Genomic DNA, 15,355 nt, shown 5'->3' on the forward strand with positions numbered 1-15,355 from the left:
CGTTGAACCTGGAGGTCCGGCCGAGGGCAGGTGAAGGTGATCACAGTCGGGCCTCTTTCCTCCCTTTCCCTACACTACTCTTTTCTCCTCTTCTCCCCCCTCCTTTTTTTTTTTTTTTTTTTTTTTTTTTTTTTTTTGCCAGGTCTGATCGATGGCTGCCTTCCCCAGCCTGGGTGCCTGTGGGATAATCTGGCATTCCAGTTTCCTAATGGAGGACCAATTAGACTGGGCAACTCACCGCAACCTAGAGATGCAGCCCTGACAACTTAAGTTCCTCCTTCAGATGTGGCTAGGGCAGGTCATTGCAAATGAAGAAAAAGGGAAAAAATTGGAGATGGAGGTGGCTATTGGGTATGGTGGGTCATGCGACTGAAGCAGAACTTGTTTCCCTGGGTTTAGGAGTAATATTTTTTGTTGTTGTTTTCTTTTAACTTTGGCCAGAGTTGTAGCACCCTAGTCTTGGGTGGGGGGGGGGGGGGAGGTCAAAGGTGAGGGCTGTGCTAACCCTAAAAGCCTGGCCCGCTGGTCAGAAGGCCAAGTCGGTAGGGGAATCAAGATTGTTAGCCTGACTGACTCTTCAGAGGGGGCATCTGTGAAACCAGCATGCAGGGGACACAGCACTGAGTCCAGATTTAAAGTGAAATATTGAAGAATTTTTAAAAAGTGCCCTAGGCTTGTGGGACTGGAGTCCTCTTTTCCCCTGAGAATTCCCAAGGCGCTGGTCTTTGTCTTAGAAGGAATGGAGTTTCTGAATGGTGTGAAAGGGACAGAGAGGGTCGCTTCAAATCGATTTTACTTGTCCTTTCTGTCTTTTCGGATCAACGCCCTTCAATGGACACAGAGGTGCTCTTTCAACCAAAAACTTGTGCTACATTTTCTGCCTGTATTGGTGCTAAATACAATAAGCATTGGGCAGATTTTTTTTTTCCTCGCTCTCCAAAGCAGGAAAGCACCCTAATTAAATTGTTTTATATAGACAGTCAAGACGGACCAATTAAGTATGCATTAGTATGAAGATATAGTCTACAGATAAGGCGGTTTAGAAAACCATGTGTAGGACAAGGGCACCAGTGCTTGGGAGGGGTGTGTGGACACAGCAAGGTCGAGCACCTTCCTTTTGGGCCTCAAGGGAGTTGCAAAGGTCCAGGTTCCAGGTGAGCGGGCAGGCCGGCTAACAGGTGGGCACCAGCGTTAGAGACTTTCAGGCCTGTGCCTCCAGTCCAAGAATTGTGGAGCCCGAGGGGTTGGTCTTCTTCACCTACTACTTGGGCAAGGTAGTAGTTCGAGGTGGAAGTGGTCGGTCTCCATGGACACGGTGAGACCTTGGCGGTGCTCCACTCCAGGTCGGGCCCATTTTCTGGTGTCCTAGGTCCAGGGTGTGGCTTTGGAATAATGAACTGGGCCAAGGGAACACTGACACTGCCATAGTCGTGTAGCAACTCTAGTAGCCAAGATCGGGGCAAGAGGTACCCTCCCAATATCTCCCAGTGAGAGCTTCTTCGCTTCTAAGGAAAGAGAATTATCTCGGAGAGGAAAGTAAAGTTCCCATCCGACGCCACACGGCTCGAGGGGCGTCGAGGACCAGACTATGGAGTGGACGAAAGGCCGCGAAAGGATAGCGAAGAAAGGGACTCCTGTTCAGAAAATGTTGCTCTGGGTTTCTCCACATGCTCTCAGCTCTTGGAGGTGTGGGCGGGCCGAGAGCATCTTGCCCAAAGGAGCCGACCCTCGTACCAGAGGCTGGGCCTCCCTGCTTCGCAGGGCAGGACTGTGATAGGTGGTCTCCGAACCTCAGGGGCGCGAGCGCAGCGCACTGCTTCAAGAAAGGTCCGCGGGGCTCACAGCGCCCTTGGTAGCCGGGAGAGAAGGGAGGGGGCGAGAATTAGAGTCTGGGGAAGTGGCTGAATGTCAAAAGTAAAAAGGTTGAAAAGCCAATTTTCCAGGCGCGCTTTGGCCCCCCCTGTGCGGGTTGGATAGGCCGTAAATCAGCGGCCGGTAGAGAGGGCGGGAGGAGCCCCATCCGCGGGCTTGGTGCTGCCCCGCCCGGACCGTGCACACCTCCCGGTGGGCCCGGAATCGATCCAAAGCCTAGCTGAGGATGTCACCGCACTAAATATTTACTGATCACACACAAATAGCCGGGGCTCGAACGATTTTCCTCTGTGAGGAGAGCGCGGAGAGAAGGGTAAATCATTTTATTAGTGTGGATAAAGCCCAGAGCACACTCCGGGCTGGAGTGTTTTAAGATGTGTCTTCAACGGGATGAAAAGAGTTAGGGAAATCGATACGGAGTGATTAGAAGCCCCCGGGGTGACGAAGGGGGACGAGGCTTTCAGGGATTTGGCGGGGCTGGGAGCGGGGTTGCAAGTCTCCAGGGGGGCGGCCCGACCACCGCCAGGGAGCTCCTGGGCTCAGGCCTCGGTCCTTCTCTCGACGGGAGATGCTAGGGCGCAGCAAGCGACGGGAACCTGCAGCCACCGGGCTTCGAAGGGCAGGCACCGTGGGAGGGCTGCTGGGCCGCCGCGGGGTCGAGTGCTTGGGAGCCTCGGACTCCACGCCGCCAGTGGCTGTGGCCAGGTGGAAGCAAGCGAGGCAGGGACGCGGGCACATTTCGCCACACGCAGTGTCTCCATGCAGCTTCGGGTTGCAAAGGTGTAGCCTAAAAGAGTTGCTTTCTCCCCCTGGCATTTTGGGAGCTCCCCCCAGCTGCGACCTGAGACTTCCCGAACTTTCTCTTTGATAAATCTCTGCCCCTTTGGTATTTCTAAAGAGGGTTCAGTGGCTCAGCCTCTAAAACTGCTTTTCCACCCACCCACCCGGAGAGTACCCGCCGGATGGCGGAACCCGCTGGGGACTGCAGAGCGAGTGGATTCCAGGTTCGTTGGCCATGGGCAGGTGGGACGAAGTCTGAGGCCGGGGAAGAAATCAGGAGGCAGGGTGACATACATCATGAAGCCCCAGGACGGCTCCTTTCTCTCTTGAGCAGGAAACTAGCTTTTGAGGGTGCAAGGCCACACCCCAGGGGATGGGAATCGATCTTGGACACCGACGCTGGGTGCAGCTAGCAAAGTGGCGGGTGTGTAAAGACTTACAGAACTTGCTAGAGTTCGCAAGGCTTTGGCGGTGGGGGCGAGATTTGCTGGAAAGGAGAAAAAAACCTTCCTTCCCAAACTCAAGCAGCAGAGTCCTGGCTCGAAAATGACTTTTCACTTCTTGAAGTGCGAGTCTCTCTCGCTACTGTGAACAAATCTTGAGGTTCGAGAAACAGCTGCAAATAATCAAGAAGGCACTAATTTCTGGGGGAAAGAAGGGGCGGAAGGCGGGGAAAGAGGAGAATCATTTTCGTTTCTTCTTTTCCCGCTCTTAATCTTTTCTCCAAAATCCACCCTTCCTGAAGAAACTGATAGCTACCTGTATGTGTGTACGTGTGAATGTATTGAGAAACGTTCATTCCCCACCCCATTGCTTTATTTTCTTGGCAGCTTGAAGGAGTCAGTTCAGGCTGCCCTGCTTGGCTCTTGGGTGCAACAGGAAATAGAGCTGCAGATCCAATTAACCGTTTTCCAGAAAGGATGTGTGTGTGTGTGTGTGTGTGTGTGTGTGTGTGTGTGTGTGTGTGTGTGTGAATCTTAATGGATTGGAGTGTTGTGTTCAGGTGTGAGGCGCTTAGTTCCTCGAATTCCTTCCTCAGTAATCCTCTGATTTCTGTGTTGGAAGCTCGCAAGTACCGCTGACCTGTAGTGGTGTCAGAAGCCGGGTCTCCATTAACCCTTGTTGGTCTTGGCGGGAGCGAAGGTTAACTACACTAAGCAACCAAAAGGGGTTGTAGAAAAAGGAAGCAAGCAAGTTAGTAAGGGAAGGAGGAAGGGAGAAAAATAAGGAATGATGGACGGAGGGAAAGAAGGAAGGATAAATACACATGTTACAATGATTTCAGAGCTCTAGTACTTCTCTGATCCTACCCCACCTCCACCCTTCTAAGCCAACAGAGTTCCCACTCAAAAGAGACAATAGTCTCATCCATCAACACAGTACATTCCAAGAAAATGAACTTCAGGGAGTAAGAAAATAGAATGTAGTGAAAATTTCTTCTACTTAACTGAGTATCCAGTTCACTTTACAATTTGACTGATAAGTATATAACTGATTATTGTGTGAGGGAATTTAAAAAAACAAAAACCCCAAAACCCCAACATAAAGTTTACTTTCTTTCATCAAAGTAAAAGCTAATTTATAATCTTGTCAGTAGCCAAATTAGAGTAATAAAATCTAGATGAGATTAGAAATATGAATTCTGCTGGCTTCAAACCTGGTGGCATTTTAATGGGTTGTAATATGATAGTCATGTGCATGAGGTGTGTACACTTAAGTGTATATATATTCTTGTGGTATTAGAAGTTACTTGATGGATTAAAGGTTCATATATTCAAATACTAGATAGAGGCTCTCACTGGTGTACATTCTGGATGTCTGGCAGAAGGCAGTGCAAGAGTTTTGAATGAGCTCCTTGGAATCACTATTGTTGAAGCAGAAGGTGAAGGAACTTGTAATGGTAAAACTATTGTGGCTTGCAAAGCCATAGAAAGACACTTAAAAAGCAAAAACATCAGATTTACAGTTTGGCAGATTTGGCAGGGTGTTTAAACAAAAGTTCAGCATCTTTTACCTAACATATTGATTTTTAAAATCAGGTGTATGCTATTCTTTTTTTTTTTTTTTTTAACTTTTCAATGGACTGAAGAACTAAAGGAGAATAGGTTAGAGATGGTGGCATCTGGGGGGCTTTGCCCATTTAAGCACATCTGATATGGGTTATACATACTTTTAATATTAATGTTAATATTATATTCTAAGATAAACCTTGCTGAGAAAGTTCAGAAGACATTTAAAGCCATGTGGACATCAGTGTGTATTTAAAAGTGGACAAAGTAAGGAACAATGATCTGATTCTATATTTTTCACTTTCTCAAGAGTCTAGTAATGAAATATTTAAAATGACAGTTAATTTTTGGCATGTCAAAAAAAAAAAAAAAGCATTAGTCAAATGGTATCAAGTGCCAGTCACTTAAATGTGAAGGTGTTAGGTGCATATCCAGATAAATTAATATTGTTAATTAGCTGCATCAGTGTTCTTCAAGAAAATACAAGCAGAACAACAAATGGGGATTTATTTGATTGACTTTCCTTTAACCACAAACTCAAGGTGAATTTCAAAAGGAGAAATATGATTTAAGGAGTAATTTCTATTCAGTTGAGTTTTAGGTTTCATTTAAAATAAAAAAGCCAGTTTCAATATAAAGCATATAACTTGAAAATAAGTAGATGACCAGAGACAGACACACATATCATAGGTACCACCACTTAATAAAGAAACATTATGCATGAATTTATAATCTCATTTCTCTTCTTAGAAAGGTTGATTTCTTGAAATGCTAAAAGTACATCTTAAAAATAAAGAACTGTGCAAATTAAGTGGAAGTTGTTTAACATCATGTTCAGTTTCTTGACCATAGGAAATATTAACTTGAGAGTTTACAAAGTTTATTGTTTGAAGAAAATTTACATTATACTTTTAATTTTGAATATAGGGTATTATCTATTATAATTTATTATAAATTAATCAATCTTTTTCAAGAGTTTTCTGTGTACCCAACTATTGCAAATTGATTGAGATGATGCCACTTTAAGTAGTTAAAGCAAAAGTGAAATCATTAAAGGAGGGTAATATTGACTTCAGTGACAAATATCACATAGGGTATTTCTTGACAGGATCACAGGACATCACATCTCAAAGAGAAGTTAAAATATTAGGGAACCCTATTTCTTTGCAGAATGTATGCTAATAACTTATTTACTTATTCCCAGTGATATGTTGCAGTTTTCCATTTTGCATACACGTTGTTGCCATGTGACTAACCAATTAAAAGTATTGTGAAATATAAAGCAGTAAGGGGTTTTAAAAAGTAGTTTTTCTTCCTGACCTCCTGAATGATGAAGACTTAACTAATTTACACATTGATTTTCTTTCTTGTGATTTTGGTTAATTTAATGACTCTTAAAGTCATGTACGATGTTGCAGAAGTCTGCGTTGTATATACATTGAAAATAACTTTGAAGGCATCAGATCTGTTTAAGGAAGTGCAGTTGAATGTTCAGTTACTGAAGAGATACTATTTCAATCCCAGGTTCTATTAAAAACAAACATCTAAACCTGTTCTTCTTTCCTAACAAGACTTAAATTTGCAACTGGCATGACTTTAGATGAATAGTTAATATAAGAGCCTTTAACTCTCTTTTCCTATTTACCCTGGAAATGTCTTTAATTCGTTTTTCTAAGCTTATGTACTTTAAAAAGTATTAGTCAGTGTACGAGAATTATCCGCCCCCTTTTAAAAGCCAGTGAATAAAAATTCTAATTATAGAAAAAAGGTGTGATGTTTATTCTGAAGTTTCAGTAACATACAAAGTTTTCTTAGTAAATTAGAAAACAACTATCCCAGACAAATTAAAATAGGGCAGCTGTTAGGTATGGTTTTTTATTCATATCCTTCTGCCCTGTTGCCATTGGTACTAAAGTATTTGAATTTGTCTTAATACACTATTTTTAACAGCAAATTTTTGAAATATACCAAAAAAACCCAAATTGTATTGCCTGTATAGCTGAATACATTATTAAATTGAAAAGTAATATTCACTTTTGTGTTCAAATTTGTGTGTCCAGGCAATAATGAGGTGATTTTGTGCAAAGTGAATCACCCTTAACAAACAAAAACAAAACCATTACATCTATTAGTTAAAGAGAAAAAAAGTTCTCTGGATAAGTATGTTGAAGAAATAGGCACATTGTTTTTGCACTTGAACTCTGGATAAGGTTTTATTACATCTCTGCTATCTACCAAGATGGAACACTTCTTTATATATATATAATTTTTGAATTTTTAAATCAAGTCCTATCAAAACATTATTGTAGGTTTTTTGAAGTAAAGGGAGATTTGAAAAATAAACCTTCAAAATAAAAGACAGAGATAAGTGGCAGGGCATGATGGCTTACCTTAGTTTTTAGAGATGTTACAAAAGTCATCTTTTTAAAATAACAATGTCATGTTTTTTCTTCAAGAATAAAATGAGATGATAATGGGAGGGAAAAAAAAAAAAAAAAAACTTCCCTCTCACTCTTTCCCACTCAAACAACAGCAAACAAAACAAAATAAAACCCAACTCCCAATTCCAATTCCCCAGAAGAAGAAGCCCCTTACCACTTTGGAAAAGTTTCTGTTTAAGTGTGGGTCCTGCCTAGGCTCCCAGTTGGTCAAATTTTTTTTTTTTTTTTTTTTTTTTTTTTTTTCACTCAACAGGCAATGGATAGACTGTAGTTAGCAGCCAAGAGAAAGAGGCCTGACATTGGGAGCTCAACTCCAGAGACCTGCCACTTAGAGGTAAATTTGGGAAAGCAACTGTTGAATGTTAACCTTTCTTTTCCGAAGAGGGTTTGCAGAGACAGGACACTGAGAGCTGATATAGTCAATTTTTTCCTTTCTAAGGCATTTCTAACTTTTATGATTTCCCCCCACTCCTTCTTTTACTATCTGTCTTTGTGCCTCCAGGGCCAGTGAAAGAGCAGGGCAGATTCTAGATTGCTTTCAGAGTTTGCCTTCTCTGATGATGGATTACCATGTCAATTTAAACGGCATAGGATTAATTTGTTTCAATGATTTCTCTTTAGGCTGAATGCCAGCCGTTTTTCTATCTCTCCCCTTGCTCTTCAGAACACAACAACAACCAAAAAAAAAAAAAAAAAAAAAAAAAAAAGCTGCTTTCCATATTCTAAGTTGAGAGAGGAAGAGTAATAGAAATAAACACGTTAGGTGTAACGTTGCAACAGAGTTATAGGTTTGAGTGTTTTTATCTCTGCCTAAGAAGCTGAAACATACAGCCAGTCACATTAAAATGAAATTGGACTCAACATTTATTCAATAAATACTTGTGTTGTAGATAATCCAGTGCTGACTGCTTTTGACATATAAGAACTTAATTTGTCTTGGATAACAAGTTATTAATATGGTATATTTAAGCTTGCCACCTACAATAAGGTTATTGAGATCTGTAACAAACCCAAATGATCATTGTGAAAAATAGTTTGGGTGAGGGAGAAGGTATTTTTTAAGACTGCACAGCTTTATCTCATATATATATCATCCACACACATACTATCATCACACAGAGGCACACGTGCATGTATGGGGTTGGCCCCCACTCCAGATCACATATGACAAAAAATTCAGTGATGCAGATGTATCTAACCTTCCTAAAATGAGAATGTGTCAGAGAGTTTTCTCTTTTGAATTATTTCTGATATGCACAGGAAAAATTCTGTTCTACTGTTATGCATGTTCTACTGTTATGCTGAATCTACTTTCTTTACAAGACCAACCCCATTTTGAGGTTGAAAATAGCACCAAAATGCATGGAGGTGCAATCTGAAATCAAATGCCCCTCCATATTTTTCACCTAAAGTTGCAGCCAGCCAGTTCATGTTGCTGATAGAATAAAGGCAATTTACGTGAAATAATTTATCTCTAAAGTAATTGCTTTATTTTCTTCTTTAAAGGGAGGTCATCCAGTGAATACCAAAAGATAGAAGAGGGATTTCATCCTATGGACCAAATATGATGGGCAAAAGCAGTTATTTGAACACTGGGCTTCTTTTCTACCACCCTCTTCTAATTGCTTCTCTCTGCTCCAACATTCTCCTACACTAAAATTAAGCATTATAGTTCATAATAACAAATTGCATTTGTTATTATGAATACAAATAGATTTTGTACCTTTCCCCTCTTTCTTAGTCCTCTCAATGCATAGGCAGGCTTTATTTGTGTAATTTTACTTTCTAAGAACATACACAATGAGAAGCCAATCAATGACTGTCAGAACCCGAATCTATGCAATTTTAATTTGTGAAAAAGTTGTTGGTTGCTAACCTTAGAGAGATTGTGCATCTCTAAGAAACTAAATCTTTGAGAGCTCTCCCTGGGAAATGATGTTACACATGAGCAGAAAATCCAGGCAAGAAAGGCTAATTGAATGAAGAGAGAGAATTAGGTTAAAAAATAGAGTACAATCTAGTATCACATTTTCACTAGTGTAACTTGAAATGAAGGTGTCTTCAAGTCACCAGTGATGCCAGAGTGTTTAGATGTTGGCCACAGATGGGAACACCTATTGAAATGTGTCTGAAGAAGATTAATAGGGCTTGTCACTGTTGGGAAAGCACTGCTTTGCTGTAAATTTCTACCAGCACAAGATGAATTACCGATGAATGCTCACTTATCAACCCCATCACTATCGTTCGACACTAAATCAAATTGAGAAGTTATCTGCAATCAGAAAATTTCTTTTTAAAATAGACATACACCTTTAGGCCCCAACTCTTTAATAATCCCATGCACAAAACAATTCCTCATCCCACAATACTTCTTTAGCTTAATTGGAATTATTCTCAATAATGAATATAGTATTAAGTTCATAAATGGACAGCTGAGCAAAAAGCAGAGTTTGGCAGTATTTTAACCAGAGTATGAAGATTTCTTGGGGGTCATCATTTAATACTTCATGAATCATGTTCTTTTACTTTTAGATTTTTCTTTCCCTTATTGGGAAGGCAAAATAAGAAAAAAAGGGGGGGGGGTGCTATTTAAAATCCTGAAACCTAATAGCTGGTTTGATGTTCTCTGTTAAAATTATAAGAATAGCAAGTTTTATATAGAGAACAGTAGAATAGGATTAAATGGATGACAGTGACAATGAAGAACATGCACTTTAAAAAAAATGTTATAAGGGAGTGTCAGGGATTGACACCAGCACCTCCAGTATAGTAGGCATGCAGTCTGTGACTGAACTTGATCTCAACCCCCTTTGTACCTCATTTTTAAGTTGACTTACTTAAGAAGCAAAACACAGTCATCTTTTTTTATTTTCTGCTAACCAACTGTAAGCATCCAACCCAGGGATAATCACATTTTAATAAAATCATCAACTCTTACATTTTTAAGTGCTCTGCTTCTTTAAAAAGTGTCTCATGCCAGACTCATTTGATTTCTATTGAAGTCCCATTCAGGTAGATATTCTGAATTCCTATGTTGCTGCTGAGTAAACTGAGGCTCAGAGTTATTTGAAGTCAGAAAACTAACAGAAGCACAATTTGAAACTCTGTCTTCTGAGTTCCTTTTAGGATTTTTTTTTTTGGCTCCAAGTCATTATGTAAATATAAATATGTATATGAAGAAGGAAATGATGAAGATGATGCTTACTGCAGCAGCTAACACTTAGTATATGTCAGAATTATGGTCAGCATTTACATGTTGTTTTATTTCATCTCTATACCAGTAATTTTAGATAGATAATGCTATTATTTCTTTCATCTAAGGGAAAAAAAATGAAAACAAAACAAAATGATGCTTACAGAGATTGAAGACTTGCCTAAAATTCTTATTGCTAGGAAGTTGGGATGTATTATTTAAATCCAGGAAGTCTGAATGCAAAGGCACTGCTCTATCCTATGTTCCTGTTTTCAATTTGAAGGAACATTGAACTATACTGAATGATTGCAAGAAGTCTCACTTATTTTTCAGAATATAAATATTTCTCAGATTCTGAGGCAGTGTGTTATCACCATAACTGGACCCTGATTTGGAAATAAAGAGAGCTGAGTATATTCTTTCTTTTTAAATTAATTAATTAATTAATTAATTAATTAATTGTCATTGTTGCAGTGCTGGGTGTGGAGCCCAAGTCCTTAGGCATACTACTGAAGTGCTCCACCACTGAACTACAACCTAGTCCTGCAACCTGGCTTTAAATTCTGGCTTAGTTCCTAAGTAGGTGACCTCACCCTCATTGGTGGTCTTTCCCCTCATCACTAAATTGGGGTGATTGGACCTAATGAATCTTTGTACATTGTTTTTGGGTGCTTCTCTCCCTCATGATCTCTAAGAGGAAAGAAAGGAAGAACAGAAAGAAGTAACTATCTCTGAAGTGTTTGGAGACATTAACATTCAGATCTTGGAGAGAGTGTGCCTCCCATTCCTCAGAGACCAGCACTGAGGACCTCAGCATTAAAATAAGTCTCTTATTTTCTTTTTCTTGCCTCCAGAGAGCACTGAATACAGTCACCCCTTCATATCAGATGGAGATCAGTTCCAGGACCCCTATTAAATATCTATCAGAGGATGCTCAAGTCCATTATATACAAAGGTATCATATTTATATATAACCTAGTATATTCTCCTGTTTAGTTTAAATTATCTCTAGACTATTCAATGTACTTAATACTATGTAAATAACTGTTGAACTTTATTGTCTAGAGAACAATTACAATGGAAAAAGTTTGTTTGTGTTCAGTATGAACACAATTTTTTTTTTTTTTTTTTTGCCCTCATTGATACAGAAGCTGACTGTACCTGAAACAATGGAGGTTCTCTAGAAAACCATACAGTTTAAGACTTGATTTTCCAAACAAAAGCAAGAAGATAAACCTGAGGTCTGTGGAGGTTAGGGGACTTACTCAGGGTCATCCAACTAATTGGTGATACGATTGAAATTTAATGCTATTCTCTTGGTCCCCAAATGAGGAATTGCCACCCCTGCAAAGCAAAAACAAAAACAAAAAACCCTCTCCTCTACATATACTCCTTGTTCAGCAAAAACATACTTTCCATCAGCTGGTCATGTCCCTGTTATAACTATTTCTCTATTTTATGATGTGATTCTTTGTGTGGGTTATTATTAGCTATAATATGAAATTTTTCTGTCTCACAATCATTTTTCATAAAACCTATTAAGCTAACCAGCCAAACAGTGGAAACTGCAATGAAGAATCACACTATAATAAGAATATTCTATAATCTCCATTAGGTCACAATAATACTCCAATCTGTATTTATTACAATCCTCCTCTGATACTTCCATAACCCAAATTGCTAGATTTATATTCTCTAATGGTTCCCCAATGGGAAAAACTGTTTTTTATCTTCCTTTTCCTGTCCCAAATCATCCTTCCAGATACATTGCCTGCTTTGGGAACCCCCGTCTGGGTTTAATCAGAAGTTGCAAGACAAAATGTGCATTATTAAGAAATATAAATATTTTCAGAAGCAATCAAAGGGATGAAAGATTGATTCAGCATGTAGATTGGACCTAATTTGAAGCAGCTTTGTTCTAATGAGAGCTACTGGGACACAAAGTTAGGAGCTGTCATGGCCACCAGTTGGAATTTTCAATACTTTGGAATAACCTGTCAAGATTCCTTTGGCTAGATATGCCGAAACTTTTTGCAAGGTACAGTTTCTAGTCTCTGGCCTAATCCGCCTTCCTTGCCATGCTTAGGGACTTGTAATAGTCAGCTTTGAGAAATTATGACTAATTCCTTCTCTTTGGAGTTTAGATCATTGAGTACCTCCCTTTTCACAACTCGGAAGTTGGCTTAGCATTAACTTTCATAAGAACATTTTGGCCTGGAGGCATCTGTATTACAATTTCTTTCTTGGCTTAATAAAAGGTATCACATTATCTACCTGGTCAATCTCTATTGGCTTTCAAAATAGAGACATGGAAAAACCTAATAAGCCTCATTAGTATATCTGCTTTAAAAACAACAGGCTGCCTCATTTAGCATATTGCTTTGAAATGTCCCAGCAGAGCTGGGTGGTCATTGCTTGAATACAGGTATTGCTAATTTGGGATCTTTGTTAGTCTGGTAGCTCTGGAAAAAAAAAAAAAAAAAAAAGCCTAATGTGTAGGTGGAATTTTAATACACAAAGGATTAAACCCTGATTGTTGTATTTTGTTTTTGTTTTCTTTCTTTCTTTCCTTTAATCCCACTTTTTGTCCGCATGGCCATGTGTGAGAGATGGCTTGATTTTCTTGATATGGTTCACCCATCCACAGCTGGAATTCCAAAGAGGACTGAAAATGTCTTTAAAATCAACACAACTCAGGGAGCCTGAGAGAACAAGTTTTCCTTTGTTGTATGGTATAGTATTATTTGCTGTAGGTTTTTTGATATACATTCTAAATTAGGCCTGCAAAGGCATGCTTCATCTTTAATTCATCACTCTCAGCTGAAAGAGATTAGCAATGTCTAGCACGCACCCCTCGTATGGTGCTGACCTCATCAAGTATGGCCTGAAATTAATTAGCCTCATTCATTCCAAATGGAAAAGGATAATGGAGCAGCATTTTAGAGATGACCATCACAAATTGTATGCAGCATATTTAAAAGGCCCCTATTTTCAAACCATGTAGATTAAAATTCTTTCCAGGGCTTACAATATGCCTGAGTTATCAAGGACCCAGACCAGAGCCCAGTCAGGTTTCATGCGTGTGTGTATGCTTGCGTGCATATGCATGCAGAGTTGTATGTTGCATGAGTATCAGGGGCTGGGTATAGATATGTCCATTATTTAGCTGGCTGGTTTTCTAGGATGGTACCTGGAATATTTGACCAACAAAAATCTGTTGTTTGATATTGTTTTAAATGATTCTGTAGTGGAATACATTAAGGGGACTTTTTTATTTTTTGCAGTTAAATGGAAAATGCCAGCACAAACTTCACTATTTTTCAGTAATATGCTATTCAGTCACTAATTTAGAAACAGAAAAGCTTCTTAAAGAAATACTCAACTTTCTATTTTGAGTTATTTTTGAAACTTTTTATGTCTTTTTCTCATTCCCTACTGTTTGATCATAAGTTAGATTACAGAATCCCTTAAATTTACCATCTTGCTAAGATTGCTGGTTTTTCTCTTTTGGGAATTGAGTAAGGGAGGTCAAAATTTTGAATATCAAAACTGCTTTCTTTTCGAGCCAACAAAATCTTGACTGGGGTTCTTTAGGATTCTCAAAGATGTTGTAAAGTTTATTTTTATGAGCAGCAGTTTGGGGACTACAAATGGAAGAAGAAGAAAAAAACATGACTTATTTTGTGTGTGTTTTCAGCTTTTAATTTTTTTCATCAGTATGAAAAGTACCCAATGAATGAAAAGGTATCAGTAATATTTGGGGGGAATTTTATATTGTGCACATTTTTCTTTTTTCTTTTTCAGTAATGGGGATTGAACTCAGGGGCACTCGAGCTCTGAGTTACTAAAAGGGGCTAAGGATGCTTTTTTATTTATGTAATTTTATTTTAAGATAGGATCTCACTGATTTTGCACAGGCTGGTCTTGAACTTGTAATCCTCCTGTCTCAGACTCTCAAGTGGCTGGGTTTACAGGAGTGGGCCACCACACGTGGCTTATAGGTACTTTTCTTAAGAAAAAAAAAATCTCAGAATAACTTTGTTTCATTAAATTAAAAGTGGATATTCTGAGTAATTTAACTGCAAAGCTTTCATTTAACTTTTGAAGGGAAAAATGCATTTTAGGCAAATAATCTTTTCAGAGTTCATTTATATAAGTTTCGTAAGTGTTATTTATGATTATTTTATCTTATAATAACATAGAGACTGCAAGTAAATTTCTCATATATCTGCAAACATTAATATTTAGAAATTCCTCTACGCTCGCTTTTGCCTGATCGTCTCATCCCAGAAGGCCCTTTTATCTAATGGGCAGTTATCAGTTATATGTACAAGATCATCAATCATGAACTGTGAACCTATCATTTTGATATAAAAGATCCATCCTTAAATCTTCCCAAACCTCTAGCATATAATTTGAGGAAATTAGGTAGCTTAAAGTCTGGACTTCTGACTTCTGGGGGATAAAATGCAAAACTGGGGAAAGCTTATATTATGTACATTTGATTTTAAAGTCACAGTATAACTGAGACTTTAAAGTACATGTCACCAAAGACATGATATTCTTCTAATAATAAATATGAAATTATATTTATTATTGAGACAAAGGAATATATGCATTCTATAACACTGCAATTTGTTTAGAGACCGAACAGCCTGTCTCAATTTTTGCTTAATATTTCTTGTCAACTGAAGTAAAAATAGCAGAAAAACTGTAAATATAAGGATTAAGTTGTATAAAATTTGAGTTCATTCACATGAAAAACTTAGAGTAAAACTCAGACGAACTTACCCAATTTCATTTGGTATCCACCTGAAGCTATAAATCTTTGTTGGCATTTGAAAGTAGAAAAGGTTCACTAAAATTCAAACCAGGTTTTCCTAAAGCCTAAACTACACTCACTAACTTTGGGATAAACTATAGTTCCATTTTAGGTTCATAATAAAACATTAATCCTATTTTAGCTAATGATGAATGGATGATGGGTTAGGGGAGAGGGTACTAGAAGATATTTTTAGAATTCTTTTGTAATATTTTATTTCATATTTCCTGTCATATTC

The 15,355-nt window shown here is 38.8% G+C and overlaps 1 long non-coding RNA gene across 20 annotated transcripts in view; it reads left to right on the top strand.

Moving 5' to 3' along the window:
* The window catches only part of LOC306654856, a 116,104-nt gene that overhangs the window by 2,481 nt on the left and 98,268 nt on the right, over positions 1-15,355 (top strand). For 18 of the 20 annotated variants that reach the window (XR_013762079.1, XR_013762080.1, XR_013762081.1 and 15 more), the window contains exon 2: positions 7,356-7,436. The exons of 1 other annotated variant lie outside the window; for it this stretch is intronic. This is a non-coding gene — a long non-coding RNA (uncharacterized lncRNA). Of the gene's footprint in view, positions 1-178; positions 2,186-7,355; positions 7,437-15,355 lie in introns of those variants that run through there. One more of the 20 variants, XR_013762098.1, reaches the window with a different exon arrangement.

The sequence above is a fragment of the Sciurus vulgaris genome (genome assembly GCF_902686455.1).
Source record: "Sciurus vulgaris genome assembly, chromosome: 2".
In the NCBI taxonomy this organism is placed as follows: Eukaryota; Metazoa; Chordata; class Mammalia; order Rodentia; family Sciuridae; genus Sciurus; species Sciurus vulgaris.